The 17,141-nt window shown below is 45.7% G+C and overlaps 1 long non-coding RNA gene across 1 annotated transcript; it reads left to right on the forward strand.

The window, feature by feature from the left end:
* Window positions 1-62: 62 nt before the first annotated feature.
* On the forward strand, window positions 63-6,915 carry LOC132654599 (uncharacterized). Its single transcript, XR_009592230.1, has 3 exons — window positions 63-885; window positions 4,593-4,756; window positions 6,362-6,915. It is a non-coding gene; the product is annotated as an uncharacterized LOC132654599 (long non-coding RNA).
* Window positions 6,916-17,141: the final 10,226 nt, after the last annotated feature.

The following is a 17,141-nucleotide window of genomic DNA, read 5'->3' on the forward strand; positions in this document are numbered from 1 at the left end:
TGTCCATAAATGGAGAATTCAGCACAGGCCTGACCAATCAGAGTTTGTTTTCACAGCGTCACTCCTCAGGGAAGCCGAGGTAGCCAACAGGCGTGGAACTACAAGAGTTTCCAAAGGCCTCTGGATCCTGTAGTTCTGCCGCCTCCTTAGCCTGCAGAGCACGCTGCTGTCCCGGCTGTCCCCAGGGAGACGGGATGAAAACACTTCGGGGACACCAGGAAACTGCTCTCGCGTCTCTTTAAGTAGAAACCTAGCGTCGATTTAGCTCCCACGCACAAGTCTCATGATTTTCCCAGAAGTTTTTTTTTTTCCTTTTTTCTTTTTTTAAAGAAATGTTTTATCTGCATAAAACATCACAATCACAGAATCGTGGCCCAAAGGAAATCCTTTTTATTTTCTTTCCGGATTGTGAGGAAATTTGAAAATATTTCCTCCACCCGTCCTTTAAACCTGGATTCATTTCCTTGGGAAAGCAAGAATAGAGAGAGCTTGGAACTCTGCAGTGTCCGGTTTCAGGAAACCAGGTAGCCTCGGAGAGGAGAGAAAGGAACACAGATTCCTAAGCAGCATTAGGAAGTCTGATGCCTGGTGAAGTAAACTCGCTGAGGAAGTGAACTCCACCTGCCTGAGGTCCCAGTGTCCGAGGAAGAAGGGTCCAGGAAGAAAAGTTCCAGGGTACGGAAAATCGTGAGACTCAGACGTCATCCTTCACGTGAACCTAGGATGCTAGAGATGCGAAGGATAGTAAAAAAGTCATCAGCTTGGCTAGGAAGGGTTTTGTTGCTTGTTTTAATGTGGTACCCACCTATAGAACACTGTGGCCAAGCCAGGAAAAGGAGTGAATGCTGATAGACTCTGCAAGAGAGAAGGACCTAGGAAAACTAGGTATGTGAAAGGGGTCAGTGCCAAAGTTCACAAAGCACGATTCCATGTGTGTGGCAGGGGGAGGTAGAGAACGAGGCAGAGGGAGAATAGAAGATCTTGGCTTCTTTGGGTGTGGAGTGACTGCTCAGGGACCAAAGGAGCTTGTCTTGGAGTGGGGGTAGGAGTGTCCAAGGACATCCCGGAAGTACTGATGATGGTAGTAAAACTGACTAGATCCAAAACTACTGAGTTGTACATTTAAAAGCAAGAATCTTACGGTATGTGAATTACATCAATTCTTAAAAAAAAAAAATAAGGGGTGCACACATACCTTTGTACACGTGTGGAGTTCAGAGGACAACTTGTGGGAGTTGGTTCTCTTCCCACGCTATGTTGGTGGCAGGGATTGAACTCCAGCGGTTAGGTTTGGCAGCAAGAGCCTTTATCCTCTGAGCCATCTCATGGCAATCTGAAAGGAAGTCATCTTTGAATTTTGGTAACCGTTCCCACTGTTAGAGCAGTAAAGAACAGAATTCCTTCCACAGGAGATAGGCCGGGCACAAGAGGCACAACCACACCAGACCTTGCTGGCTCTATGGTCAGGCATACTGATGACAGGTAATCTCTAGGGTGGCTCACCTGGAGGACCTACCTGCTTTGCCAGTGTGGGCAACACAGTTAGAGCTCCAAAACCAATTCGGAAAAAGGGAGTTGTCATGGGACGTTGGGAATGCAGAGACAGGCAGAAAAGCTTAGGGCTCAGTGGCCAGCCTAGACCATGAGTTTCGGGCTAGTGAGACATCTTAACTAGGAAAAAAAAAAGGGGGTGGGGGGGCCAGAGGCCTGAAGCGATGGCTCAGTGGTTAAGATCGCTGGCTATTCTTCCAGAGGATCAGGATTTGATTCTCAGCACCTACATGGCAGCTCACAAGCATTTTTTTTTTTTTAACCAGGACAAAGTTTCTCTATGTAGCCTTGGCTGTTGGCTGTTGGCTGCCCTGAACTCGCTTCGATGACCAGACTGGCCTCAAACTCACAGCACCAGATTTACAAACGTTTTTAACTTCAGTCCCAGGACATAGGCCAACCCCTTCTGACTTTTCAGGGCACTGTGTGCATGTGATACACATAGATACACTCAGGTAAAACAGTCCTATATATAAAATAATCAAATAAAATAATTTAAGTCTTAAGAAGGAAGATCTACATACTTCTACATACATGTACACATATGTATGTACATGTATGTATCTACATGGCTTCTACATACATGTTCACACCCACCCACACACCCACAAAACAACAGCAGTGAATGGTGGTGCACACCTGTATTCCTAAGTATTCCGGAAGCTGAGTCAAGAGGAATGCTTCATCCCAGGAGGGCAGGCCAGTCTGGGTAAGAGTGAGACCCGATTAGCAAAAACAAACAACATAGAATTAGAAGCGAAAAGAAAGAGGAGGAGAAGGAGGAGGAGGAGGAGGAGGAGGAGGAGGAGGAGGAGGAGGAGGAGGAGGAGGGGTGACAGAAGGTTTGCACAAGCACAGAGTAGACAGGAAACAGCTCAGAACCTTCCAAGCCTTTGACACACCAGGCGTGACCTCTGTGTGCACAGACACGGCTCCTTATGTCACACAGGTGTGCCACCTTCAGAGTTCTGAAAGGCATTTTTAAGAACTCAGGGGCAGACAGTAGCAAGGGGGAAAGCCAAGCTTACAAACAGGTTTAACAACTAGGTTTTAGGTCAAAAGTAATGACACACGCCTAAGCCATCATCATGTCCATGGGCAGCCTCATTAGGAGCTGAGTACCTCGAAATGTGGGAAGTCTCAGTCTCTCTCTCAATAAGATCCCTCTATTGCTCAGGCTGGTCTTGAACTAAAAAATCTCCTGTATCTCCTTTTCTCACACTTTATCTCTCTCAACAAGGCAATGAGATGCTTGCTGAAAATCTCTCTCTCTTAACAAAATCTATCTAACTCTGGCTGATCTCAAACCCCCAGATTTTTCTGTGTTGATACTGGAGCATAACCAGTAGTATAGTAATTTGAGATATATTGAAAACTGCCTTGAGAATAATTGTTGATTTTATTGTTATTTAAGGGTTTTGGTTTGGTTTCTCTGTGCATCTCTGGATGCCTTTGAACTTGCTCATAGACCAAACAGGCTGGGCTCAAATTCATTGATCCACATTAAAAAAATAAAAATAAAAATAGGGGTTAGTGATGGGGCTCAGTTGGTGGAGAACTTACCCAGCATGTACTGAGCCCTGGGTTTGATTCTCAGCACAGCATAAACCTGGTGAAGTGGTCCATGTCTATTGTCCCAGCATTTGGGTTGAAGAGGCTGAAGATTCAGAAGCTTAGGTTCACCCTCAGCTACATAGTGATTTTAAAGCCATCCTGGACTATGTGTATGTGGGGGGGGGGAGATGAGGTACTGGCAACCTAAGCAGTCAGAACTTGGATGAGAATGTACCCCCACCAGCTCATTTATTCGTGATTTTATAACATAATTCCTTTCTACATTTTGTTTTGTTTTCTTGACACAAGGTTTCATGAAGCCCAGGTTGGCCTCAACCTTGCCTATATAACCCAGGATGATCTTGAACTTATGATCTTCCTACCTCTACCTTCCAACAGGTGGATTGCAGGTGTGCACCACCACACCCAGTGTGGCGCTGTGGAGGCTAGCAAGCGCTCTATCACCTGAGCTAACCCTCCAGCCTGTAATATATATATGTTTTATGTTTAAGCAGATTTATTAGATTTATTAGCATATGAAATTGACTATACAATATTAATTTTTCTGATTTTTAATTCCTTTGTTTATAAAATATTCTGACATGAGTGAGAAATTAAACACATGTGAAAACGGTTCACAGAGGTGACTCCCTCATCCCTCCACCCATCCCTGTGTTCTAGGTCAGGGATTCAGAGGTGAGATTCTGGGTGAAACCAGGTAGCCCAGCCCCTGAATTGCACGTAGAGTCGTCAGTACTTTTATATGAGTGTTTTTGAAATTCCCAGGAGTGCTTGATAGCCCACCATTATTAAGGTTCCTTCTGTCTCCCTCTTCATGGTCTGGGCCTTTGTCTCTGTTTGAGTATATAACTGACCATATCTGGTCATGTGATCTGCTACTTTCACCAAGAATCTCCTTGGGACCTTTCCACTCAGGGCGTGCAGTATAAGTTTGGGCTACTGTGATCACAAGTTCTAATTTACTTGGGGGAGCCCTGGTGCTTTTTTTTTTTTCTTTTAGTTTTTCTGTGTAGGAGAAGGGTCTTATGTCCCCAGGACTGGCCTTGACCTCCTGATTTCTGACAGTACCCCAGCCTCCCAAGAGATGAAACTACAAGCTTTGGATAAATTTATTGATTGTCTTACTCTTAGTTTATTTTGAATGAGAGATTATGTTCTCTAGATTTTTCACTAAATTGTGGGTGTTTTTTTCTTTTTACTAATTTAACAAATATTTTTTAGTTGTAATATAATAACTTTCTTTTGAAATTCACACATGCAAGTGTGTGCGTGTGCATGTATGTGTGTGTGTGTATCAAAGGACAGATTTCCGGAACCCTGTTCTCTCCTGCCACCATATGGGTCTCACTGATGAAACCAACTTGATGGTCTCAAGTTGTCCAGCTTGACAACAAATGCCTTTATCCACTGAGCTGTAATATCTGTCTGGCCCCAAAATATTTTTTTTTAAATTTTTTTATCTTTAGGGCTGGAGAGATGGCTCGGCAGTTAAGAAGGCTTCCTGCATTCCCAGAAGACCAAAGATCATTTCCCAGCACCCATGTCAGGCACTAACAGCTGCCGGTAACTCCATTTCCAGGGCATCCAGTGACCTCTTCTGGCCTCTGTGAGAACTGCACACGAATGGCAGGTAACACAGACATAGGCACCTATACCTTAAAAATTAGAATAAATCTTAAAGATTTAAGAAATCCTTACCTGGTGGGGGGGGTGTTATTTCAGCTTACAGTTAAAGTCTATCATGAAGCAGGTCAGTCAGGAACTTAAGGCGGGAATCTGGAAGCAAGGACCAGTCAGTAGTGCAACGTACTGGCTTTTCTCAGCCTGCTTTCTCATACAACCCTGGACCACCAAGGGAAGGCACCCCCCACGGTGGGCGGAGCCCTCCTGAACCAATCATGAATCAAGAAAGTGCCCCCACAGACTTGCTTAGGAGCCAACCTTAGGAAAACATTTTCTCAAGGGTGGTTCCCTCAGTCAAAGCCGTGGTCACTGTGAAGAAACCTCTTTCCTAACTGGGAAACTTACCCTAGCTTAGACACATGGAAGCGCTGTGTAGGTGAGCCCCACGCCCCCACACACGATGGCTCCATTCAGGTGAACTCACCGCCCCCCTCCGCCACAGACATGCGATGGCACTGTGCGGGTAAGAGCCCCAAGCATACCTTAGCATAATTAACTGCGCTGGAGCCGGGCCTCACTGCAAAGAAAGGGAGGAAGCTAGATACAAAAACAAATTTTTATAAAAGTGTATTATATGAATAAATACTGATTTTTAAAACAATCCTCACTAATACATTGGGGGGGGGTAAATTCCCAACCAGAAAAGTAAGATCAGGCAAGAAAATTAGTTTCCATGGCAATAGCATGAAAGAACTCTCCACGGGCATTCACAACAAAGTTTAAGAATTGTCAACAGGGGAACGCTTTCAGTAGGTGCTCAGGAAACAGGCTTGTCATACCATATCCTGCTTAATTCCCCCAGCCTGCATCTATCTTCACAGGTGTCTGTGTTTACCTTTTCTAGGTATGGGGGGGGTGGGGGAGGGGGTCATGCTTTGTCTTCCCCACGACCTTCTTAGCTCCTTAGAAGTCAAGAAAACTAAACTGAGCCATTCTAAGTCAAGAATACTAAAATGGTCTGGCTTTTAATCCTGGCAGTGTGTAGGCAGAGGCAGATGGATCTGTGAGTTCTAGGCCAACCTGGCCTACAGAGTGAGACCAGACCAGGGTTATATAGAGGGGCACTGCCTTGTTTATTTATTTATTTATTTATCACAGGTTATTTACTTTATGTCCCAGACATAGCCCCCTCCTTCATTCCCTCCCAATCCCACCCTCCCTCCCTTATCTTCTCCCCTTCCAAGTTCACTAACAGGGGAGGACCTCCGCCCCCTCCATCTGACCCTAGCTTATCAAGTCTCTTCAGGACTGGCTGTAATGTCCTCTTCTGTGGCCTAGCAAGGCTGCTCCTCCCTCGGGCGGGGGGTAGGGGTGGAAGAGCTTGCCGTTGAGTTCATGTCAGAAATAGTCCCTGTTCCCCTTATTAGAGAACCCATTTGGACACTAAGCTACCATGGGCTATATCCAAGCAGGAGTTCTAGATTATATCCATACACGGTCCTTGGTTGGAGAAACAGTCTCATGAAAGACCCCTGGAGGGGCACTGTCTTGAAAACTAAATGGAGAAAGATTGAAGTGACTTGTCCAAGCTAATACTGCATCAAATCTCCAGCTCCACCAGAGCCTGCAGCCCTGTTCTTCTCCTGTGGGTGGTGCTTCTTCAGCGGAAGCATCCATCAGAGGAAGGCTTCTAGAACAGAGGCCCACTGTGAACAGAAGCTTGCTTGGGAAAACTCTTGGACCCTATCTAAAGCTAGGCTCTTCGGAAATTTTACTTCTTTTTCTGGAACAAGGATTGCAGGGCTGGAACTCAGGAGAGGTGGCACTCACCTGGCGCCACCATGTTGGTGGTACTCCCAGCACTAGGGAGGCAGAGATAGGAAGATCACAAGTTCAAGCTCATCCTCAGTTACACAGCAAGTTCAAGGCCAGCCTGAGCCACAGGAGACCTTTTCTTGAATACAAAGATGGATTTAGGGTACGGCTGAACAGAGGAGTGTGTGCTTGGAATGGGTACGGAATGGGCCACCAGCACCACAGAGAACTAAAGGAGAGAAGAATTACCTCTGCAGAGAACATTTAACTCAACTTTACAAGGTTCTCCCCGGAATATTTGGACAATGATTTGAAATTGTGATGTTGAAGACAAGTTCAGCAGGACAACGTAATATGTAGCAATTATTGAAATAAGTATATAAAATGTATAAATGTGTTGAAAGTAATGTACCCGGGTGCATTTGTACACATCTGAGTGTGTGTGTGTGTGTGTGTGTGTGTGTGTGTGTGTGTGCGCGCGCGCATGCTCATGAATGAGTGTGGGCATTCACATACCGCAGCATGTGTGTGTGTGGAAGTCTGGGAACAACTTGAGTGAGTCAGCTCTCCTCTTCCATCCCACGAATCCTCAGGGGATCAAACCCAGGTCATCAGGCTTGACAGCAGAGCTCCTTTAGCCACTGAGCCATTTTGCCATCCTAAGTATATTGCTTTCTGATGTAAACCAATACATTCTTTTTTCTCCCAGTTTTAATTTGATTTTTATATATGGAATTTAAACCCGACCTTTCGCCAGATGTTTCTTTCTTGTTGTTATGACAGTGATCACCATTATTCTCGTTCTTCTCAGTATTTCCTAATGCTGGGGGTCAAACACACAGTATGAGAGTCAAGCATTCTACTGCCCACCTACTCACCCACCCCTCTCCAGCTTTTAGAAAAAGAAAATAGTAATAATAAATAATAATGGTGTCATTCCATCTCCTAGTACATAAGCTTTGCAAACGGTCAGGTCTCTTGGATCCACTCTGTTTAGAGAATGTGCCAGGGAGGCCAGAAGAGGGAGCTAGATGCCCTGGAGCTGGCAGTTGTGAGCCACCTGCCGTGGGGGCTGGAACTGACCCCAGGTCCCCTGGAAGAGCAGCAAGTCCCTTTAACCGCTGAGCATCCCCCCAGCTGCTCTGTGTCTCGCCTTTCTTCTTCGACTTCACTATCAGTTTTACTTTTTTTTTTTTTTTAAGAAAATATTTCAGACTTTATTCTATGAGTGTGTTGCCAAATGTATGAATGAATGCTTACCCCTGCACTCCTGTTGCTTGCAGAGGTTGGAAGAGGGTGTAGGAGCCCCTGGAGCTGGAATTACAGACGGTTGTGAGCCACCATCCGGGTGCTGAGGCCTGAGTGCGTGTGCCCTAGAGCAGCAAGCGCTCTTAACCACTGAGCTATCTCCCCAGCGCCCCAAGTTTTGTTTCCTGAAATTTTAAGAGTCTTTACTCTCCCCCCACCACCCCCAGACAGGGTTTTTATGTGTAGTCTGGCTGTCCTAGAACTTGATCTGTAAACCAGGCTGGCTTCGAACTCAGAGATCTGCCTGCTTCCGCCTGCTAAGTGCTGTAGCTGCAGCCACCGCTCTGCTGCCTGCACCACCACCGCCACCACCACCGTGACCCATTCTGCTAAGATTCTTCTTATTTATTTTCCTGTGAGTATGTGGGGGAGGGGAGAGCACATGCTGGTGGTCGGAAGACAGCTTTCAGGTTAGAGTCTTCCACCATCCACCATGTGGGTACTGGAGACCAAACTTACATTGTCAGGTTGGCAGCAAGCGTCTTTACCCTCTGCAACTTGGAAGCTGGATTGCTTTAAGACTGGGCCTCATTGTATCCCAGGCTGGCCCTGAATTTCTTATCCTCCTGCCTTCAGTGCTGGGGTTTACAGCTAAGCCACACCCCCAACCCTGGAATCACTTTAAAAAACAAAAATAACAAAATCATCGAATGAACCTTGTCTTTTTAAAAGCACCAAGGGCTTTATTTCTTTTTCTTAAATGGAAGCTGCTCCTGAAACTGCTTCGCCACCTCCTTTAACTTGCAGAATGTCAGGCCGTCTCTACTTGAAGACACCAAGGTCAGCTCTGTCTATACTGCTTTATTGCATGCTGCGCACAACGGAGGTCCCTTGGGACTCTCAAGTGACATGACTCTGCTGCTCTGCATTTGGGCCCCAGGTGACCATCCTTACGTAATTCTCTTTTGATTTAAGGGCTAGCCCCCTTTTATTGAGCGCGCGCACGCGCGCGCACACACACGCACACGCGCACACACACACACACACACACACACACACACACACACGAGTAGATGGATGTTCTTTCCATGGATTTAAACATCTCCCGTTTAGCTCAGAAGTGCTCCTTCTTCCCTAATTTCAGCTTGCAAAATGGCAGGACCCTGTCTATCATGATCCTGACTCAGGCCCCAGAATGACAGGTCAGAAGCTCACTGGAGCTCACTGGAAGCTTTGCTCTTGGCCCCTTGATTGAAGTTCCAGGGAGGAAGGGGGGCGGGGAGAGGGAGAGGGAGGGAATCTGGAGAGGGGAGTGAGCTCCAGAGACAGACTCACTGGCTCAGCCTTTCCTATCACACGCCACACAGGTCATAGGTCATGACAGGCCCCAGAAGGTTGTGCTTAAACCAGGTGTCTGTCCAGCTGCATTCCCTGCAGATGTCAGGGATGTGCCCTGCAGCCAAACATCCTGTTTAAAAGAGGTGGGGAGCCACCTGTGGTCCCAGCTACTTGGGAGGCTGAGGCACAGGATATTGAATTTGAAGCCAATGTCCCCAACTCAGCAAGCTCCTGTAGTAATAGACCCTATAAGGCTGGGAAGATGGCTTAGTCAGTGAAGTGTTTCCCGGCAAGCATGATGGGTAAGTCCCATCCCAGATCCCACATTTTAAAAACAAACAAAAGCTGGGCGTGGTGGCACAAATTTATAATCCCGGCTCTGACAAGGCACAGGCAGGTGGACCCTGGACCTTGCCAAGCAGCCAGGCTAGCCTATCTGGCAAGCTCCAGGTCAATGAGAGACCCCTGGCTCAAAAATGAAACAAGGGAAAGGCTCTTGAGAAAAGACACCTCAGATTCACATAGACATACGTTTGTACCCCCCACATGAACACACACACATACACAAAGAAAAGCTATGAACTCATTGGTGGAATGCCTGTGTAACACATATGAGACTCTGGGTTCAAATTCCAGTACATCAAAAAGTAACTGAAAATAGGACCAGAGAGTTGGACTCATCGGTAGGTAAAGATGCTTGTTGCCAAGCCTGAAAACCTGAGTTCAATCCCTGGGACCCACAGGGTGAGAGGAAAGAACAGACTCCCTCCTCTGACTTCTACACACACACAGAGAGAGAGAGAGAGAGAAACGTGAGAAATTTTAAACAGAGATTAGCCATGAGGTCATGGTTTCTGGGAAGGGATGAGGATGGGTAGGGACTCTAAATTTAGGCCATTCTGCCAGCGGCATCCGTCTACTGCCTTAGCTTATGTGCTATCTTGGTAAAGCTTCAAAGTTAATTCTATCCATCCCTTCAGAAGGGGGAAAGTCTATGATGTCATCATCTCACGTTCATTGTCATGCCCCATAAATACGTCAGCAGACGTAAGTTCTGACTTACATTGCTGTGTGCTTATACACATCTGTGTCATATGCAGATATGCCCATAAACATTTGCATATATTAGAATAGGTGGATGGTCACTCACGTGTACTTAGGATGACATATCTTACAGGCTATTGTACTCAGAGGAATTTGCTTTTTCAGGCCTGGGTGTGTATGTGCGCCCGAAAAAACCAGAGCTGTCATTTGCAAAAACACCATTTACCTTCTTGGAGATCTCCACGGTCCGGAGCTCACAGTTAGTCCAGACTGTGGCCAGCAAGTCCCAGAGCTTCCCCTGTGACTGTCTCCCTAGCACGGGTTACAAGTGCATGCCCCATACTTTACCTCAACTGTTTTACGTTTCTGAGAGCACACTTCTTTCACTCATTACCTCCCTCCAACCGTGCCACACCACACACAACCCGCTAAAGCTGCTAAAACACCAAGCTAAGTGTCACTCCTAATGAACAGACTGAAGTAATGCCGTGGGCTGATAAAAATGGTGGCACGGGTGGACCTTGGCTAGGCAGGGGGATGAATGTCCCTTCCTTGCCTGGCTGCTTGTCCTGAGGCTATTCAGGAAAGAGTCTTTCTTGGGTGATATCCTTCCATGTAAATGCAAGAGGCCAAGGCTGCCACCAACAGGAGATGGCCTCTTCTATCATGATGAAGGCAATCTGAAAATAAAGTCAAACAGCACAGAGTTATTGGTTGATGCTTCACCAAAGGCTAAAAAAATGAACTAAGAGTTGACAATGGATTCTAAAAGCAGCTGGTGGGTTTGAATGTGAAATGACCCCCACGGGCTCAAGTATTTGAACACTTGGTGCCCAGCAGGTGGCGCTGTGTACGGTTGTGGAGCTTCATTGGAGGAAGTGGGTCACTGGGGGAGGGCACAGCCCCCCCCCAGCTTCCTGAGTGCAGAGGGTAAACAGTTGTGTTGTGCTCTTGCTGCCATGCCCTCCTGGCCATCATGGACTATATTCTTTCTTACACAGTGAGCCAAATAAACCCTTCTTGCCTTCAGTTGTTGTTCTCTGCGTAACCCTGGCTGTCTTAGAACTCACACTGTGGACCAAGCTTGGCTCAAACTCACGGAGATCTTCCTGCTTCTGCCTCCTGAGTGCTGGCATTAAAGGCATTAGCCACCAAGGCCTGGTTTCAAATAACATTATTAAAAGCACATCTTGGGTCTGGAGAGATGACTCAGTGATTAAGAGCACTTTCTGCTCTTGCTAAGGACCCAAGTTCAGTTCCCAGTACTTACATCAGGCGGCTTACAAGTACCTGTAACTCTAGCTCCAGAGAGCCCGACTTTTTCTTCTGGATTCTGAGGGTACCTGTGCCCATACATGAACCCATATATAGGCACACATTCACATGATTAAAAATACACCTTTGAAAAAAATAACTGCATGGCTTTAAAAAGGGGGGGGGGAGGTAATGTGTACTGATAACTAAAAGATACCATGGAGGTGTTTCAGCAAATCGAAGGGCTTGCCATGCACGCCTGGCAACCTGAGTTTGATCCCTGGATCCCACAGGAAGGAGAGAACTAACTGACTCCTGAAAGTTGCCCTCTGACCTCGTGAGAGCTAATCTTGGCTAGCAACTTGACATACGTGGGAAAAGGAATCCTAACTGAGGAGCTCCTTCATCAGATTGGCCGATGGGTACTCTGTGGGGGATTTTCATAATTGCTACTTGATGTGGGCAGTGCCATCTCCTGGGCAGGCGGGGCTGGATGTGTAAGAAAGCTCGCAGAGAGTCTGAGAGAAAGCAAGCCAGTAAGCAGCATCCCTCCACCACCTCTGCTTCATTTCCTGCCCGGGCTGATGATGGATGGAAACCTGGAAGTATAAGTCAAATAAACCCTTTCCTCCTCAAGTCGGTCTTGGTGTCAGTGACAGTGAAAGAAAAGCAAACTAGAACAGGCCTCCACACACATGCAGTGGTACACACGTGGCCTTGTGTCATACATACGTGCAACAGTAAATAAAATGTAAACAAAATGCAATGCTAATAAAGCTTTAAAAGCAGAAAGAGGAGTTTCTCTCAGATATGGGATATATTCTTAAGCTTCTTGTTGTATTTTATTTCTATTTATGTGTGTGTCACTCGCCATGGCACAGGAGTGGAGGTCAGAGGACAACTTTCAGGAGCTGGTTCTCTCCCTCTACCATGGGGCTCAGGTCATCAGCCTTGGCGGCAGGTATCTTTCCCTGCAGAGCCCACTCACTGGCCTGAATAGTTTTTTTAAAGGGCACATACGCTCTGTACCATTGTGTGTCGACAGGATATAACTTGTTTTCTGTTTTTGTTGGGTATTCATAGCTATGAGCTCATCTCAGATGTCAGGGAGACCTTGGACTTAAACTTCCAAGTGATGCTGGGTACTCTTGAAATGGATGATGTGCATTTGTCATTGTTAGACGGTCATCAGCTTTTAGAGGTCAGGGGTGGAATACTCCACTTGGAATTCAAGATGTCCCCCACAGGCTCGCGTGTGGAAGGCTTGATGTCAGGTGGTGGAGCTATCTAGGGAGGTGGTGAAAAGTAGGACACAGAGCAAAGCACCCTGAGCCAAGAGGAATCATTCTCCCTTTTAGGCTGTTTCTGTGAGGTGTTTTGTCACAGTGATGAAAGTCTGGCCAACACAGCCTCCTTCTCAGTGCTACTAGGGTACACAATCTCTGAGCCGTCCATCTGTATTTTCTTGGAATTTCTCCAAAGATACACATGCATAATGCAAATTGGCATATGTACAGAGCATCACTGGCAGAGCAAATGGTGGCCAACACCCCAAATGTCCATCACAAGCAAAACTGGCCGAGTACATTAGGAGGCAGCATTTAATAGAGTTCTTTAAATTTTAAAAAGCTTTAAGAGCAGAATGATTTCCAATGTGGAATGATTCCCAAGATGTACCAATAAGGTCAAACAAAAGGAGTAAAGTGCAGAATAATACTATGTGAGGTTTTGTATACAAAAAGAGGTGGAGCCTGGAGTGGGGCTCAGAGGCAGAACACTGACCTGACATGCATGTGGCCCTGGGTTTAAACACCAACAAAGGGTGGGCAGAGCCAGAGTTGAAACATCAATGGGTGTGTGTTCATGTTTCCATGACAAAACTCTGGAAGAGATAAGAAACTCAGAGGACTGTTTGTGGATAGGTCAGAGGGATGGGAGCAATTCAGCATATTAGGTACCTACCTTTTCCTAATTTTTCAAACAATTATTTACTCAGAGACAGGGTCTCATGAAGCCTGGACTGGCCTCAGACTCATGCTCTAGCTTAGGATGACCTTGAACTTCTGATCCTCTTGCCTCTGCCTCCCAAGTGCTGGGATTGTAAGTGTGTACCGCCATGTCTGGAATCACAACCGCAGCTTTTCGGATGCCAGGCAAGCACTCTATCAACTGAGCTGTATCCACAGCCCTTCCATCTTATGTCTTAAGACAAGACTCATTGGATCTGGAGCTCACCAATTTGGCTAGTGCTACCTGCCCAAATGAACCCCCTGGGAACTCCCCAGTCTCTATACCTCCTCAGCCCTGGGGGTTCAGACAAGTGCTGCTGTGCCCAGTGTTTACATAGGTGCTAGGAATCCAAACTCAGGTCCTCATGCTTACATGGTAGGCACTTTACTGACTAGTTTCAAATTTTAAAAATACCGTTATCAAGCCTAATAGATTGCTACATGGACAGAATAAAACAAAGGCTACGCTGGGATCAGACAGTATGTAGAAAGCCACTTAGTATGGTGCCCTTGAGCTGGTCAGCTGTAAAGGGTCGTTTAGAAAGGTAAAAAATTGGGGCCCAAAGAGATGGCTCAGCAAGCAAGAGGAACCAATTGATCCCAGCACTCAAATAAAAAAGCTGGGCACAGCCTCATCTCCTGCCCATAAATCCCCTGCTGTGGAGGTGGAGACAGGAAGACCCTTGGGGCTTTCTGGCCATCACCCTAGTTCCAGTTTCAGTGAGACTATGCCTCAAAGAACGAAGGCAGAGAGTGATAGGGCAAGGCACAGGACGTCTCTCTCAGGTTTCCATGTGTAGACACATGCATTTGCACATACATGTACATACTCCATACATACATACATACATACATACATACATACATACATACATATATACATGCACATATAAGAGAAAGGTGAAAAGTTATGGGGTGGGACTTGTTAGGGAGACCGATGGTGCCTTCAAGGTTTTAGGAAATACTTACCAAAAGCCCAAAGATTGGAAAGCTCACAGTTGTGACTCTAAATGATTCCCCATAGAATATTTTCCCAAACGCATTGAGAAAATGAGCTGAGTCCCCCTTTCTCTCTGTGGCTGCAGCAGAATGAAGCTTGTTTCTGTCTTTGCTCAATAGAGATAGGTAATTTAAAATACTCCTTGTTCCCTGTTGATAGTCCTGGCTCAGATCTCACCCATTATTAATCTTTGAGGAAAGTTGTTAATAAATACAAAGGTGTATAAACTCTGAATCCATACAGCCATTATGGCTACCAGCAACATACTCTACCAGCTATATTAGAGAAGAGAATTTATTAGGAAATTTAAATGATTAAGCCTGTTTTGTTTTTTTAAACTTCTTTTTAGCTTTAATAAGAAGTAGTTTTCTATTTGACTAAGAAATACAAGCTTAATAATTCATTTCTTTAAAAAAAAATAGGGTCCTGCTATATAGCCCAGTGTGTCCTTAGGTTCATGATTTTCCTGTCCCAGCCTTCTATATGCTGGGATAACAGCCATGAACCATGACTCCCAGTTTAATAATTTGTTTAAGTGTTACAGTTCTATTAGCAGATTTTTAGTGAACATATTTTTATATGCTTCTTTGTTTTGAGACAGAATCTTGTTATATAGCCAAAGCTGTCCTGGAACTCACCATTCTCCTGCTTCAGCATTATAAGCATGATATCACCGTGCTCATATCTTTATATAGCTTTTTTTTTCTTTTTTCTTTTTGAGACAGGGTTTCTCTGTGTAGCCTTGGCTGTCCTGGACTCACTTTGTAGACCAGGCTGGCCTTGAACTCACAGAGTTCTCTCCCTCCTCTGCCTCCCTAAGGGCTGGGATTACAGGTGTGAGCCACAGTGCCCAGCTTCAGCTTGTGTGTGTGTGTGTATTTTAACGCATGCATGTGAGTGAGTGTGTGTGTGTGTGCCTGTGTGTGTCTGTGTATGTGAGAGAGAGAGAGAGAAGGGGTTGGGGGAGAGATAGAGAGCGCCTGGGTATTGGGGTGGGGACTTATCTGTGTGTCACAGTGTGCATGTGGAAGTCAAGGGACAGTTTTCAGGTGCAGGTCCTATGGGTGAACTCGGGTCTACAGGCTTGGCAGCCAGCATCTTTCCTTGCTAACCATCTCTCCCGCATGCCCTTTATGTGTCTTGCTTTGTGCTTTACTCTCCTTCTCCCTAGGCCATGAAAAGAGCAGCTGTGGGCTAGAGGAGGTGATTCCTAATGACAGGATAAAGAAAGTCAACTTTGTTTTTAACCAAAATTGTGAAATTGCTCAATAATTCTTAGATGACTCATCTTAGCATTTTAAAATCACATTAACCCCAATGCCTTGAAAACTGTGCTTCAGGGAAGTGCATCCAATTATGTTAAAATCTCCTTTCTTACCCCCTTCTCTCCTCTAACAAATCCACTTTGAAGGAAATACGTTTAGAGCAGACGGTAAGACCACAGAGGAATTTTCTTGGCTTCTTTTAATGTTTACTGCATTTTCCAAATACTCTTCAGTGAACACAAAAACATTTTCATCATAAAACAGAAAAGGAAACCAGCCAAAACACATTATTTAAAAGGAGTTTGGTAGGCCCAGAGAACCCAGCATCAGCCCATCTCTTTTAATTCACCTTCCAGCCAGCCCTTGAGGAAGCCTGGTGTAGCTGCAGGAGCCTGTGTCATTTGCAGAGACCTGGGAACCAACTGCCATGTCCTCAGAGTCTTCCAACATGAGTTCTGCGGCAGAGAGAGGCAGGTTGCCACATTCAATAGAATTAGTTAACCCAACTGCACCTGGACTCTCTGTAGCTGCTGCAGCAAAAATCACCTTCAAGTGGGGCTCATTATTTGAGCCTTGATCATCTTCCTCCAAATCAGCAAAGAAATCTGACTTTCTAAGATTCCCCAAGAAGATCAAGTTTACTGACTTTCTTTTGTGAAATTAGACACAGTCTACAAAACGTGCATGTAACACAGTTGGTAACATGCTTGTCTGTCATGCATGAAGCTCTGGATTCCATCCTTCCTCACATAAAGGAGGCCAGTACCCATTATCTGTAATCTCATCACTCAGGAGGTGAAGGCAAAAAGGTCAGAAGGTCAAGGGCATATTCAGCTACAGAGCAAGTTTAATGCTCTGGGCTACATAAGAACCCACCTTTAAAAACAAAAAACAAACAAACAAAAAACCAACCAAACAAACAAACGAAAAACAGACAGAGATGGAGGCTGGCTCAATGCTTGACTCCCAGCACCCACATGGTGGCTAAAAACCATCTCTAAGTCTAGTTCCAGTGGCTCTGAAACCCTTTTCAGGCTGCTATGGGTACCAGGCACACACGTGGTTCACAGACACACCTGCAGGCAAAACAATCATACACAGAAGCTAAAAATAAATTAAACAAACAAAAACGCAGTAAATCGTCTCTGAAAATGCCTGCATACTTTGGATGTGGTGGCACACCCCTATAATCCCAGCAGTTGGGAGGCTGAAGCAGGAGGATTCCAAGTTCTGGACCAGCTTGGGTTACAAAGTAAGATCCCTATCTCAAAGGAGTGAATTGAAAGTCTGCATACACTTTGCTCTTTCCTTCAAGTCCCTCTCCTAGCAGCTGCTCAAAGCCCTTTCTCCTTCACCCAGATGGCTCCAGGGCCTTTTGGACCTTACCTTCCCCCAACCCTGACCCAACACACACCACCT

This window comes from Meriones unguiculatus, chromosome 6, assembly GCF_030254825.1.
Source record: "Meriones unguiculatus strain TT.TT164.6M chromosome 6, Bangor_MerUng_6.1, whole genome shotgun sequence".
Lineage (NCBI taxonomy): Eukaryota > Metazoa > Chordata > Mammalia > Rodentia > Muridae > Meriones > Meriones unguiculatus.